The sequence below is a fragment of the Chlamydotis macqueenii genome, unplaced genomic scaffold (genome assembly GCF_036417535.1).
Source record: "Chlamydotis macqueenii isolate bChlMac1 unplaced genomic scaffold, bChlMac1.mat HAP1_SCAFFOLD_233, whole genome shotgun sequence".
Lineage (NCBI taxonomy): Eukaryota > Metazoa > Chordata > Aves > Otidiformes > Otididae > Chlamydotis > Chlamydotis macqueenii.
This window is the reverse complement of record NW_028239106.1, coordinates 530784-537948: the sequence shown is the minus strand read 5'-3', so window position 1 is coordinate 537948 and position 7165 is coordinate 530784. Positions and strand designations below refer to the sequence as shown.

The 7165-nt window shown below is 50.0% G+C and overlaps 1 long non-coding RNA gene across 2 annotated transcripts in view; it reads left to right on the top strand.

The window, feature by feature from the left end:
* The first annotated feature begins 233 nt into the window (after nt 1–233).
* LOC147596058 (uncharacterized) overlaps nt 234–7165 on the top strand; it is an 82356-nt gene continuing 75424 nt past the window's right edge. Inside the window, exons 1-4 of one of the 2 annotated variants that reach the window (XR_015261639.1) lie at nt 234–448; nt 550–651; nt 1770–1915; nt 2859–2940. This is a non-coding gene — a long non-coding RNA (uncharacterized LOC147596058). Of the gene's footprint in view, nt 449–549; nt 652–1769; nt 1916–2858; nt 2941–7165 lie in introns of those variants that run through there. The other variant, XR_015261640.1, reaches the window with a different exon arrangement.

Genomic DNA, 7165 nt, shown 5'->3' with positions numbered 1-7165 from the left:
ATTTCTGCAGGTGGTGTTTGGGGGTGTTTGGGACTTACCATTGTATTAAAGATATGCTAGGCTAGCTTCTAACAAATGCGTATTATAAGATCTCTAGGGTCCCACTCCCTCTAAGGACAAATAGATTTCGTATAAAACTTAACCTATGTGACTACAGTTCTACAGTTAGCAAGAATCACCTCATACTGATATTTAATTTTCAACATTTATGTCATGTAACAGAGCGCTTACTGCCTGTGGAGAGGAGCTGCTGCAGCTGAAGCTGGAGAGGCCACAGAAAGGTAAAGAAGAAGAAACCAAAGGCCAGCCAGCCAGCAGCTGCCTCCCGCTGCAGGCCAGAGAGAGCCTAGCCTGCCTCTCCGGGTGAGGAAGGATCCCTCTTTGTACTCTTCAGCAGGCCAGACCGCCAGTGCGCACTGCACAGTCTGTATGTGGAACCTGAAGCACGGTACGGCCACATAGCGCGCGAGCGAGCGAGCGTGGGTGGGTGGCTACGTGTCTAGGAAGCTTTTTGTCTAAGAGCTGTAAGACACCCACGTATTCTCTTAGGTGGAGGACAGCCAAGTGGTCGGAGTTACAGAAGAGGAGAGAAGCAGAAAGCAGCATCTGACCTGTCAGATTCTCCCAGCAGTGCCGGGAGTGAGAGCTGTGGTGAGTCCCCGGCCCCTGGGGCTCTGCCTCCTCTCTTGTGCGTCCCTGTCCTTCCCTGCCGCTCCCGTGACCCCTACCTTTCCCAAGCTGCTGTGATTTGTTGTTGTTGTTACTGTTTCCTTCTACCTCTCCTCTTCTGTCTGTTCTTGTATGCTCTTCCCCCTTTCTCTCTCCCTTTAAATCTCTTGTTCTACCGCTTCCTTTTGTTTTGTATCCCTGCACTTTTGTTCTGCTCCCTTTCCTTCCTTTGTTTGTCCTCTGTCTCTGTCCTGCGGCCCATTGCTGTTTTTGCCTTTTCCATCTCTTTGTCCTGATCTGCATCCGTCTTCTCCCCCCACCTAATTTCTCCAGCCTGTTTTCTGGCCTGCTTTTCTTTGCGCCTCTGCATGCCTGCCCTGTGCCTCTGCCTTTCTATCTCTCTCTTTCTTTTCTTATCTTTCTTTCTCTATCTCTTTGTCTTGCGTACTGTCACTGTTTTTTTTTTTCTGTTCTGTATCTCACTGTCTGTGACGTCCTCTGTGCCCCTGGATGTGTTTGCAGCCCCTGGGTGCAGAGCTGATGGCTGAGGACAGGCACAGGGAAGGGGGTGATGTGCTGTGGGGCTTTGGCAAGGGCCCCTGCTCCTGATGGGCTCCAGCTGGGGCTGGAGGTGGGGCAGCCCCAGATGGGTCCAGTGAGGCTGAGGGTGGCCCTGGCCCTGGCCCTGGCCCTGCTGTATGAGGGGCCTCCAGCTGTAAAGGGGGCCGCCTGGGCATGGCTGCTGGAGGGGACTGAGGAGTGAATCACAGGCAGGTGCCTCCAGCAAGGAGTGGCTGGTCCATCTGAGCCCTCCCTGACAGAGCAGACACCAGGACGCAGTGCCAGGAGCTCCGTGCCTCTGTCGGCCACGTGTGCGAGCCACCACGTTCTGCTACATTTGTCATTCAGCCCTGTCCAGAACGTAGCTGTGGTAGAAGTTAGATAGCATGCATGGTCTTGCTAGAAATGAAGCCTGGAGCATTTGTTTTCTTGTAGGAAGCTAAAGCAGGTGGTTTTTGATAATGTTGTCATTGCATGTAATGACATACTTTTCTAGTTAGCTTGGTATGACACCTATTTTTTTTCTACCTACACCCCAGAAAAAGTAAGTTGAGCTTTGCGTCTCTCAGCATCTGAAGCACCACGAGCGGCAGTTGCAGCGTCGGACTTCTTGGCAATGAGTGGAGCCGGTGAGCAGAGCACTGTGGCGCTTTTGAGGAGGAGAGTGCCATAGAAGAGATTGGTGGTAAGTGGTGTGATGTTGAAGGGCGGTGCTGTTTGGTAGGTTTTATTTTTGGGTTTTTTTTTTTTGCAGTGGTGATGAGGAGCTGGGCGAGGAAGCGCCATCTTAGTTAGCATGGGGTTGTTCTTTTGAGGATGGAATCTGATTTCTGGCCATTTGAGAGCTAAGTTGAGGGACCACAGCCGAGGAGGGAAGAAGGTTGAAAACTGCAGGGAGGGTGTAGTAAATTGATGGGAGGAAGAGGGCTCCCTGGGAACAGTCTCTCTCGGGAAGGTGAAGGGGGAGACGTTACTGGTCAGTGTACGCTGGGCAAGAGTGTTGCAGCCTGGGGCGGTCTGCCTTTTATGCAGTCTCTAGGCTGGATAACGTTTGTGGGCCTGTAGAGGCGCTGGCAAGGGCCGGCGAGGAGCAGCACGAGCTTTCAGTGCTGGCACTTTTGGTGTGGCAGCAATCGTCTGACGTCCGTTATTTTGAGGCCTTTTTTCCGGTGGGTGGCCGTGCAGAGTTGACAGTGAAAGCGGGAGCACTGGCGTCCAGGAAATCCCAGAGCCCTCCTCTGCTCGGAGGCAGTTCACGAGGACAGAAGTGTTGCTGTGCTCCTTAACAAACAAATATTCAACTTGGCACATAGAGGGTGAGGAGATCTCGGCTGTACTTAGGGTTGAGAAAATGTATGTAGGCATCTGTGTCTGTCCCCTGCCTGTATGTAGGACAGCGGTTCGAGTGAAACTAAAGCTGCCAATGAGTCAAAAAAAGGCCCAGGTGTCTGAAAAATGCAAAAGCTTTAAAGGCCGGTATCAGCAGCTGTACCAAAGGTGCTGCAAGATACTCTGTCCTTCACGTGGTTTTAGTCCTGAGAAACCTCGCCCCAAAAGGAAGAGTTAGATTCCTGCCTAGCTTCAAACTAAGGGGTTTTTCCCTCTCTCTACTGAATGTCTGCTGCCAGCGTTTCACCGTGGTCGCCCTTTCCTTGGCCATGAAAGTACGAGATGGATGGAAAGGAGCCGTAGCGGTCTGCAGGTACAAGGTACGTCTATGATGCGTGACTGCATTTTTCCTAAGGGACTTGCCGCATGGATTTTAGAGTGAATGTTAAGAATGTGGTGATTTTCCTTCTGTAGTCTTTTAACTAAATATTCAGACACAGGAAAAATCAAATGAGGTGTGGTCTGGAGCATAGTCTGGCCATGGGAAAAAAAATATTCTGGACAAGGAAAAAAAAAAAAGCCACTCAATTTGGGGATAGTTGGTGTGACCCAGTGGGAGACGGAGGGGTTCTCGCTGGGGATTACGCAGTGTGGGTCCATTGTCCGGTGTGGGTCATCTCGTGCAGGTTATGCCGGGTGAGTTACGTGCTGTGGATTGTCCTGCGTGGACTCCCTGCTATAGGTCATCCTTACGCACCTTTCTTCCCACACGTACCCCTTGTCCTTGCGTGTCCGTCTCTCCCTCGTATCCGTCCCCACTGTCCCGCTCTGTGTTTCTCAGCCCTCCTGACGCGTGGATCAAACTCTACAACTCGGAGAGAGTTATAAAGCAGGCATGTTTATTTGGCACCGGGTGCGTGGGGGATTGCTTCTCCAAAAGCACGCACGCTGACAGCACATTTTACCAAAAATGTATCCGGTGCAGGTACACACATTCCTAGGATTGCACAATACAGACATACATGTGCATAAGCGAGGCGGGGTTATTAAAAAACCACTTGCGTTAGCATTTCAGATCTGTCTCTGGTGGTCGTTTACTTCTTCAGGGGTCTGATCTTCCTCTAGATGAACTTCAGTCATTCACCCATGCTCTCCTTTCACTTGGGGATTTCAGCAGTTTCTGAACGACTCCTGTTATCATGTCCTTTGCTTGACATATTAGTCCTTGACTGAATACCAGTTTCTTGACAAGTACCAGTCCCTGATAAGCTTAAGTGAGTTTCAAGGCCAAGAGGATTGTTAGGCATTGTCTAGCAGACAGTTAGTCTCCTAAATCAAGCAGTATGCAGACAGTCAGTCTTCTAAATCAAGCAATATTTAGCAGACCGTTAATTCCCTGTATCACTTGCAAATGCTTTTCACTAAAACACCCCCCCACCGTGTGAGGTTTTCCTCCCTTGTGAGTTTTTTTTCCCCTGTGTTTTGCCCGTTGCGTGCCCTGCACTCTTGTTTTGTGTCCCTGTTCGACGCCCCCCTTTTTGGCGCTGCCTCCCCATGACCCCTCTGTCTTGGGATCCTGGGGGCGCTGCCTGTGTTCCCCAACTTGCCCAGTGCCCCCCACCCCCAACGTGAGTTGCCACGTAAGGCGCGCACGGTTTTGGTGGGACTACCCCCCTGTGCTGCCCAGCGCTGAATAAACATACCTACTTTACAATCTTACAGATTGTGGAGTCCGTTTTCCGCACGTCAGTTTGGCGAGCCAGCCAGGAGGATCTCTGCTTGGCTGCGGGATCGACTGCGGAGCGGACGCCCCTAGGCGCGCCCCGAGCACTTTCCTCGGAGGAGCCTCCGCTGCCAGCCGCTCACCGCAGGAGCAGACAACGACCTCCTGAAGCCGCGGACCAAACGGTATGTTTAATGGTAGGGGCCTGTAAGTCGTACGCGTGGCTGGGGCAGCTGGTAAATCGCGCAGAGACGTCTGGCGTGCAGCATAGTCCCCGTTGGTTGGGTACCCAGGTTAGTTTGGAGCATCAAAGGGGACTCGCTGACCGATAGAGCGGCCGCTAGCGATCTTGGGGGTAGATCGAGCGAGTCCGAGGTAACCGCTGCATCCCATTGCTGGGAGCCAGGATGGACCTGCTGATGATCGGTACATGAGAAGCAGGAGAAGGGTAAGCGGGCCTCTTTAACCCGGATTTGGAGATAGTTTAACATCAGTAGGTGAGTTTGTTCTTGCAACCATTTTGCAGCTGCTTTAAAAGGCTGGTATGAATGAGGGATCCCTGTGCTGTATGGTTAAGAGAGTGTGGTTGAGTGATTGATTGTAAGTGTGGTGTGGAGGAGTGAAATAGTTAGTCTAAATTTGAATCATTCATTGAGACCCTCTCACAGAGGAAATATAAAATGGGCAACACTCAAGGGGGAATATTAAGGAAAAGCCCCCTGGGCTGCATACTCGCCCACTGGAAAGATATTGCCGGGGGTGGAGGTACGGAAAGTAAAAAGACTCTTATTAAATATTGCAATCAGTGGTGGCCATTGTATAAGTTAGAGGGTGAAGTCAAGTGGCCGTTCAATGGAACGTTGGATTACAATACTTTGTTGCAGCTTATGTTGTTTCTTAGAAGAGAAGGGAAATGGGACGAGGTGTCGTATGCAGATATGTTTTTTACCCTACGAAATCACCCGGAGTGGCAAAGGGACTGTGGGATGATATCCCCGCAGGACCCTATGGTACTCGCACTCGAACGGGAGAACAAGGGGGGTGGGGGCAGGTTAAAAAGGTGCTGTTCATCATGCAGCATTGGGCAGAGGTGTACGAAAGCAGATAAAGTACGCCAGGTTCCAGAACAAGATTTAGGTGATTTGTTTAAACCTCCCCCCCGATCACAGGACCAGGACGCAGACTCGGAAGGGACATCGAATCCCCCTGATAGCCCTGTATCTTCCCGTACTAGACAGAAATCTGCTCCGACAATCTTACAAGCACCCCTCCGGGAGGCGGTGGGGCCGGATGGCGGAACAATGTTAATTAAAGTACCCTTCTCCACCGCTGACTTGGGAGAGTGGAGAAAAATTGCTAAAGATTACAGAAGCGATCCGGTAAGTGTGGCTAAACATTTCCAGTTCATTGTAAAACAACATAATCCGGACTGGAAAGACATACAGCTGCTATTAGAATACATGACTGAAACGGAGAAGCAGTTGATTTTAAAAACGGCAGGAAATCTAGCCGAGGATTATTATAAAGTTACCGGGGGAGATGTTAAGGAACACTTCCCCCTCCAGGACCCGAAATGGGAGGTAAACAGGTCAGTACATATGGAAAGATTGCAGGAATATCAGGAGTGGATTTCGAAGGGGATGGAACGGGCAATCCCTAAGACTATAAATTGGTCAGCCTTATATGCAATTAAACAAGGTCCTTCCGAGTCTCCATCTGAATTCCCGGATCGACTGAGGGATGTGATGCGTCGTAGCACGCCGCTGGACCCGGGGTCTGAGGTAGGGATACAGCAACTAGTTTCTCTGCTCTGTTCCTGGGTCAGTCTACGGGGGACATAAGACGAAAGCTTCAAAAGTTGCTTTTTCCTGCGGAAAGCAGGAATTTAGAGATCTTGCTGGATGAGGCTTGGAGAGTGTTCAGTAATAGAGAAGAAGGGTATCGGCAGGGACAAAGAAGGTTGGTGGCTGTCGTTCGGGGAGATGGGGAGTGGAGAGGTAGGCGAAATCAGCCTCGGTTGGGGTTGGAAAAGGATCAGTGTGCAATGTGCAAGGGCTTTGGCCACTGGAAAAAGGAATGCCCAAGGAACAAGAAAGAAGGCCGGAGGATCCCGGCGAATGTGAGGATAGCTAATGTGATAGAAGACTGACGGGAACCTGGGGAGTCTACCCTAGCGGATCCACTGGTTATAATTAAGCTAGGGGAAAAACAACAACAAGTAGAATTCTTAGTAGATACAGGGGCAACATATTCAGTTCTGAATCAAGCTTTGCTGCCCCTGGGAAATGATTATGTCATGGTAAAAGGAGCGACTGGCCAAAGTGAAAAGGCATATTTTTGTAAGCCTCTAAAATACAAATTGGGAAAACAATGGGGTATCCACAAATTTTTATATATGCCCAACTCCCCGAAAGCACTTTTGGGGAGAGATCTATTGGAACAATTGGGAGCAAAAATTATATTTGAAAAAGGAGAAATTACTCTGGAGGTAAAAGATCAGCAATATATTCAGATATTGAGTCTCACCTTAACCAGTCTCCCCTCAGAAGGAAAAATGAATGAGGAAATCCTAAACCAAGTGTACCCGGGGGTATGGGCTACTGATGTACCTGGAAGGGCGAAAAGTGCTCCACCTGTTGAAGTTAAGGTTAAGGAAGGCCGACGACCGGTAAGAATTAAACAATGTCCCCTAAAGAAGGAAGACAGAGAAGGAATCCGGCCGGTGATAGAAAAATTTCTACAGTTAGGACTATTAAAGGAGTGTGAGTCAGAATTCAATACCCCTATATTACCTGTTCGGAAACCCGATGGGTCATATAGGGTGGTCCAAGACTTACGGGCGGTGAATAAGATAACTGAGGACCTCTACCCAGTAGTGGCCAA